The sequence below is a fragment of the Solea senegalensis genome, unplaced genomic scaffold (genome assembly GCF_019176455.1).
Source record: "Solea senegalensis isolate Sse05_10M unplaced genomic scaffold, IFAPA_SoseM_1 scf7180000016949, whole genome shotgun sequence".
In the NCBI taxonomy this organism is placed as follows: domain Eukaryota; kingdom Metazoa; phylum Chordata; class Actinopteri; order Pleuronectiformes; family Soleidae; genus Solea; species Solea senegalensis.
The window spans coordinates 1-5,515 of NW_025322145.1; the positions used below are offsets into that span (position 1 = coordinate 1).

At 52.7% G+C, this 5,515-nt stretch overlaps 10 non-coding genes across 10 annotated transcripts; 2 read left to right on the forward strand and 8 right to left on the reverse strand.

Moving 5' to 3' along the window:
- Positions 1–3: 3 nt before the first annotated feature.
- Positions 4–196, reverse strand: LOC122763561. The gene has a single exon (XR_006359199.1). It is a non-coding gene; the product is annotated as a U2 spliceosomal RNA (small nuclear RNA).
- Positions 197–378: 182 nt separating this feature from the next.
- Positions 379–491, reverse strand: LOC122763565. The gene has a single exon (XR_006359202.1). It is a non-coding gene; the product is annotated as a U5 spliceosomal RNA (small nuclear RNA).
- Positions 492–1,138: 647 nt separating this feature from the next.
- Positions 1,139–1,302, reverse strand: LOC122763569. Its single transcript, XR_006359206.1, has one exon. It is a non-coding gene; the product is annotated as a U1 spliceosomal RNA (small nuclear RNA).
- A 403-nt stretch (positions 1,303–1,705) lies between these two features.
- LOC122763568 lies at positions 1,706–1,824 on the forward strand. Its single transcript, XR_006359205.1, has one exon. It is a non-coding gene; the product is annotated as a 5S ribosomal RNA (ribosomal RNA).
- A 121-nt stretch (positions 1,825–1,945) lies between these two features.
- LOC122763562 lies at positions 1,946–2,138 on the reverse strand. Its single transcript, XR_006359200.1, has one exon. It is a non-coding gene; the product is annotated as a U2 spliceosomal RNA (small nuclear RNA).
- A 182-nt stretch (positions 2,139–2,320) lies between these two features.
- On the reverse strand, positions 2,321–2,433 carry LOC122763566. The gene has a single exon (XR_006359203.1). It is a non-coding gene; the product is annotated as a U5 spliceosomal RNA (small nuclear RNA).
- Positions 2,434–3,621: 1,188 nt separating this feature from the next.
- LOC122763560 lies at positions 3,622–3,740 on the forward strand. The gene has a single exon (XR_006359198.1). It is a non-coding gene; the product is annotated as a 5S ribosomal RNA (ribosomal RNA).
- Positions 3,741–4,092: 352 nt separating this feature from the next.
- LOC122763563 lies at positions 4,093–4,285 on the reverse strand. Its single transcript, XR_006359201.1, has one exon. It is a non-coding gene; the product is annotated as a U2 spliceosomal RNA (small nuclear RNA).
- Positions 4,286–4,467: 182 nt separating this feature from the next.
- LOC122763567 lies at positions 4,468–4,577 on the reverse strand. The gene has a single exon (XR_006359204.1). It is a non-coding gene; the product is annotated as a U5 spliceosomal RNA (small nuclear RNA).
- A 646-nt stretch (positions 4,578–5,223) lies between these two features.
- LOC122763571 lies at positions 5,224–5,386 on the reverse strand. Its single transcript, XR_006359207.1, has one exon. It is a non-coding gene; the product is annotated as a U1 spliceosomal RNA (small nuclear RNA).
- Positions 5,387–5,515: the final 129 nt, after the last annotated feature.

Consider the following 5,515-nt stretch of genomic DNA (forward strand, 5'->3'; position numbering starts at 1 on the left):
AGAGAATGGTGCACCGTTCCTGGTGGCACTGCAATACCAGGTCAATGCAAGGAGTGAAGAGAGCAAGCCCCAGTTTTCACCTCCCACTGCCCAAAAATGCATTTAATATTTAATCCCCATATAGAGGACATATCAGATATTAAACTGATAAGAACAGATACTACACTTGATCTTAGCCAAAAGGCCGAGAAGCGATGGCCCACAGGTGTCTGGGGCCAACCCAAGATCTTGGCACACAAGTCAGTTGTTGTGGTGCCATGTTTTTAAGGGCGCATAACAAAGGCTGCTGCTGCTGATCACCCCCGCCCCAAGGTTGACCTAAGTGCACCTCTGAGCCTTGACAGACAGCTGCTTGACATTTGACACACTCAAAGGGCGCAGCCTTACAGCAAAGCCCACCAAAAATAACTTAAACTCCTGAACGTCCCTCTCCACGGAAGTCTTTAGTAAAAGGCGAAAGACTTGTGCATTTTGAAGAGAAACCAGAGTCAACGTAGCCCCTGTCCTGGAGAGCAGCCGAGGAGTCTATCCGCCGGAGTCACCACAGTCTCGGTCGGCCGGCCGGCCGGCCACCTTGGGACGGCCTTCCTTCAACGTTTTTGCTTAGTCGGCCAATAAACCGCCCAGATTTGACTGCATGTTTGGAAGCGCTTTCCTACTGTCGGTTGTGCGCTGCAGTTTTCTATCAGTCGCTGAGGCTGTGGCACATTCCTCGCTCACTGGCACACCTCCAACATTTAGTGGTAGACGTGAGTGCATGAGCAAAGCAGCTCCGTGTCACACTGAGCAGTACAAACTGCCGGGCCATTTCCCACCTCATCCGGGCTTCTGAAATGGTGAGTTGCTCCTGGCATCACTTCAACATCAGGTCACTGCACGGAGTGAACAGAGCAAGCCCCAAAGTATTAACCCTTGGCATGATGGCCATGGATCCATCTCCAACAATCGAGTTCTTCTACAAAGAGTTGGGAAAGGGAGCGTGACATTTGCTTTGAGCTGAAAGACAACACCCACAACCATCACGCTCCCAGCAACTTGGAAAGACTGGGGATGTTGCTCCGCAAGGACGGGAGAAGTTTGGAGATGGGCACACAACGTTGAACTTCGGGCGGCTGACCTTTGCTTACAACGACATCATCGGGGGAAAGCGCGGACGCAGCACCCCACTAGCAAAAATTATGCAGGCAAAACTCCCACGTTTGGGGAATTTGCAGGGGTCAACACAGCCGGAGTGCAATGGCTGAGCCTCGCCCTGGGTGAACCGCCTTCTTGATCATGGTATCTCCCCTGCCAGGTAAGTATGAGGTGTACTCGCCAAACACCGGGTGGCTCTTGCCAGACACAGCTCTTTGGCTGATGGTGCTGGAAATGAATAATCCCAGAGGCCAATGCCTTGACTCAGTTGCTCGTTAATGCTGTGCTATGTTCAACTTCAACCTCCAGCACACATTGGAGAGGAAACACTCGACCTTTTTTACTGGCATACCTGGCTGTCGTTTCCTATAGATTCAGCAACAACTGGACATGACGGCACCAACAGCCGCTTGCCCATCTCGGTGTCGCTTCCCGATACCGGACTAGAGTGTAGCATGTGGTGGAGATAAAGGCTGAAGTGCAGTGTGTCCGAAAGGCTGACTTTTGAGCCCCGCCACGCGCAGGGGGCCTTGCCCAGTCCATAAAAGCTGTCTGTGTCCCCTACCGCCCGGGTTACGGCCAAACCACCCTGAGCACGCCCGATCTCGTCTGATCTCGGAAGCCAAGCAGGGTCGGGCCTGGTTAGTACTTGGATGGGAGACCGCCTGGGAATACCAGGTGCTGTAAGCTTTTACGCTGCTGCTGCTGCTGCTTCCTTACAAGAAACATGGGCTCGCAATTAAATTGATGCACAGGCACGGGTTGATGTCTTTCTGGTTTCAGCTTCGCTTTGCTTTTCACAGAAAAAAGAGAATGGTGCACCGTTCCTGGTGGCACTGCAATACCAGGTCAATGCAAGGAGTGAAGAGAGCAAGCCCCAGTTTTCACCTCCCACTGCTCAAAAATGCATTTAATATTTAATCCCCATATAGAGGACATATCAGATATTAAACTGATAAGAACAGATACTACACTTGATCTTAGCCAAAAGGCCGAGAAGCGATGGCCCACAGGTGTCTGGGGCCAACCCAAGATCTTGGCACACAAGTCAGTTGTTGTGGTGCCATGTTTTTAAGGGCGCATAACAAAGGCTGCTGCTGCTGATCACCTCCGCCCAAAGGTTGACCTAAGTGCACCTCTGAGCCTTGACAGACAGCTGCTTGACATTTGACACACTCAAAGGGCGCAGCCTTACAGCAAAGCCCACCAAAAATAACTTAAACTCTTGAACGTCCCTCTCCACGGAAGTCTTTAGTAAAAGGCGAAAGACTTGTGCATTTGGAAGAGAAACCAGAGTCAACGTAGCCCCTGTCCTGGAGAGCAGCCGAGGAGTCTATCCGCCGGAGTCACCACAGTCTCGGTCGGCCGGCCGGCCGGCCCCCTTGGGACGGCCTTCCTTCAACGTTTTTGCTTAGTCGGCCAATAAGCCGCCCAGATTTGACTGCATGTTTGGAAGCGCTTTCCTACTGTCGGTTGTGCGCTGCAGTTTTCCATCAGTCGCTGAGGCTGTGGCACATTCCTCGCTCACTGGCACACCTCCAAAATTTAGTGGTAGACGTGAGTGCATGAGCAAAGCAGCTCCGTGTCACACTGAGCAGTACAAACTGCCGGGCCATTTCCCACCTCATCCGGGCTTCTGCAATGGTGAGTTGCTCCTGGCATCACTTCAACCTCAGGTCACTACTTGCGGAGTGAGCAAGCGCCAAAGTATTAACCGCTTGGCATGATGGCCATGGATCCATCTCCAACAATGAGTTCTTCTACAAAGAGGTTGGGAAAGGCGTGACATTTGCTTTTGAGCTGGCAACAACCATCCGTTCCCAGCAACTTGGAAAGACGCTGGGGATGTTGCTCATAAGGGCGTGGAGAAGTTGGAGATGGGCACACAACGTTGAACTTCGGGCGGCTGACGCTTGCTAGCGACATCGCCGAGCGGCGGACGCCAGCACCCACTAGCAAGGTAGCAGTCAAGACTCCTACGTTTGGGGAGTGCGAAGTCCTTGGCGAGTGCAATGGCTGAGCCGCAAAGCCCTGGGTGAACGCCTTCTTGATCCATGGTATCTCTCCTGCCAGGTAAGTATGAGGAATTATTGCTAAGCCAAACGGGGTGGCTCTTGCCAGACACAGCTCTTTGGCTGATGGTGCTGGAAATGAATAATCCCAGAGGCCAATGCCTTGACTCAGTTGCTCGTTAATGCTGTGCTATGTTCAACTTCAACCTCCAGCACACATTGGAGGGGAAACACTCGACCTTTTTTACTGGCATACCTGGCTGTCGTTTCCTATAGATTCAGCAACAACTGGACATGACGGCACCAACAGCAGCTTGCCCATCTCGGTGGCGCTTCCCGATACTGGAAGAGAGTGTAGCATGTGGTGGAGATAAAGGCTGAAGTGCAGTGTGTCCGAAAGGCTGACTTTTGAGCCCCGCCACGCGCAGGGGGCCTTGCCCAGTCCATAAAAGCGGTCTGTGTCCCCAACCCCCCGGCTTACGGCCATACCACCCTGAGCACGCCCGATCTCGTCTGATCTCGGAAGCCAAGCAGGGTCGGGCCGGGTTAGTGCTTGGATGGGAGACCGCCTGGGAATACCAGGTGCTGTAAGCTTTACACGCTGCAGCTTTGCTGCTGCTTCCTCACAAAACATGCCCCTCCACGAGCAGGGGCCTTGCCTGATCCATAAAGGCACTCTGCATGCGTAGCCCCTGGAAACTGCGGCCATACCACCCTGAGCCGCGCCCGATCTCGTCTGATCTGGAGCTAAGCAGGGTGGGGCGAGATTATGGATGGGGGAGGCCGCCTGGGAGGAATACCAGGTGCTGTAGCTTTGCTGCAGCTGCTGCTGCTGCTGCTTCCTTACAAAGCATGGGCTCACTTAATTAGAATTGGCGCTTACATGCCGCGAGGGTTGATGTCTTTCTGGTTTCAGCTTACGGCTTTGCTTTTCACAGAAAAAAGAGAATGGTGCACCGTTCCTGGTGGCACTGCAATACCAGGTCAATGCAAGGAGTGAAGAGAGCAAGCCCCAGTTTTCACCTCCCACTGCTCAAAAATGCATTTAATATTTAATCCCCATATAGAGGACATATCGGATATTAAACTGATAAGAACAGATACTACACTTGATCTTAGCCAAAAGGCCGAGAAGCGATGGCCCACAGGTGTCTGGGGCCAACCCAAGATCTTGGCACACAAGTCAGTTGTTGTGGTGCCATGTTTTTAAGGGCGCATAACAAGGCTGCTGCTGCTGATCACCTCCGCCCCAAGGTTGACCTAAGTGCACCTCTGAGCCTTGACAGACAGCTGCTTGACATTTGACACACTCAAAGGGCGCAGCCTTACAGCAAAGCCCCCCAAAAATAACTTAAACTCTTGAACGTCCCTCTCCGCGGAGTCTTTGGTAAAAGTGAAAGACTTGTGCATTTTGAAGAGAAACCAGAGTCAACGTAGCCCCTGTCCTGGAGAGCAGCCAAGGAGTCTATCCGCCGGAGTCACCACAGTCTCGGTCGGCCGGCCGGCCGGCCACCTTGGGACAGCCTTCCTTCAGCGTTTTTGGTTTGTCGGCCAATAAACCGCCCAGATTTGACTGCATGTTTGGAAGCGCTTTCCTACTGGCGGTTGTGCGCTGCAGTTTTCTATCAGTCGCTGAGGCGGTGGCACATTCCTCGCTCACTGGCACACCTCCAACATTTAGTGGTAGACGTGAGTGCATGAGCAAAGCAGCTCCGTGTCACACTGAGCAGTACAAACTGCCGGGCCATTTCCACCTCATCCGGGCTTCTGAAATGGTGAGTTGCTCCTGGCATCACTTCAACATCAGGTCACTGCACGGAGTGAACAGAGCAAGCGCCAAAGTATTAACCCTTGGCATGATGGCCATGGATCCATCTCCAACAATCGAGTTCTTCTACAAAGAGGTGGGAAAGGGAGCGTGACATTTGCTTTGAGCTGAAAGACAACACCCACAACCATCCCGTTCCCAGCAACTTGGAAAGACTGGGGATGTTGCTCCGCAAGGACGTGAGAAGTTTGGAGATGGGCACACAACGTTGAACTTCGGGCGGCTGACCTTTGCTTACAACGACATCATCGGGGGAAAGCGCGGACGCAGCACCCACTAGCAAAAATTATGCAGTCAAGACTCCCACGTTTGGGGAATTTGCAGGGGTCAACACAGCCGGAGTGCAATGGCTGAGCCTCGCCCTGGGTGAACCGCCTTCTTGATCATGGTATCTCCCCTGCCAGGTAAGTATGAGGTGTACTCGTCAAACACAGGGTGGCTCTTGCCAGACACAGCTCTTTGGCTGATGGTGCTGGAAATGAATAATCCCAGAGGCCAATGCCTTGACTCAGTTGCTCGTTAATGCTGTGCTATGTTCAAC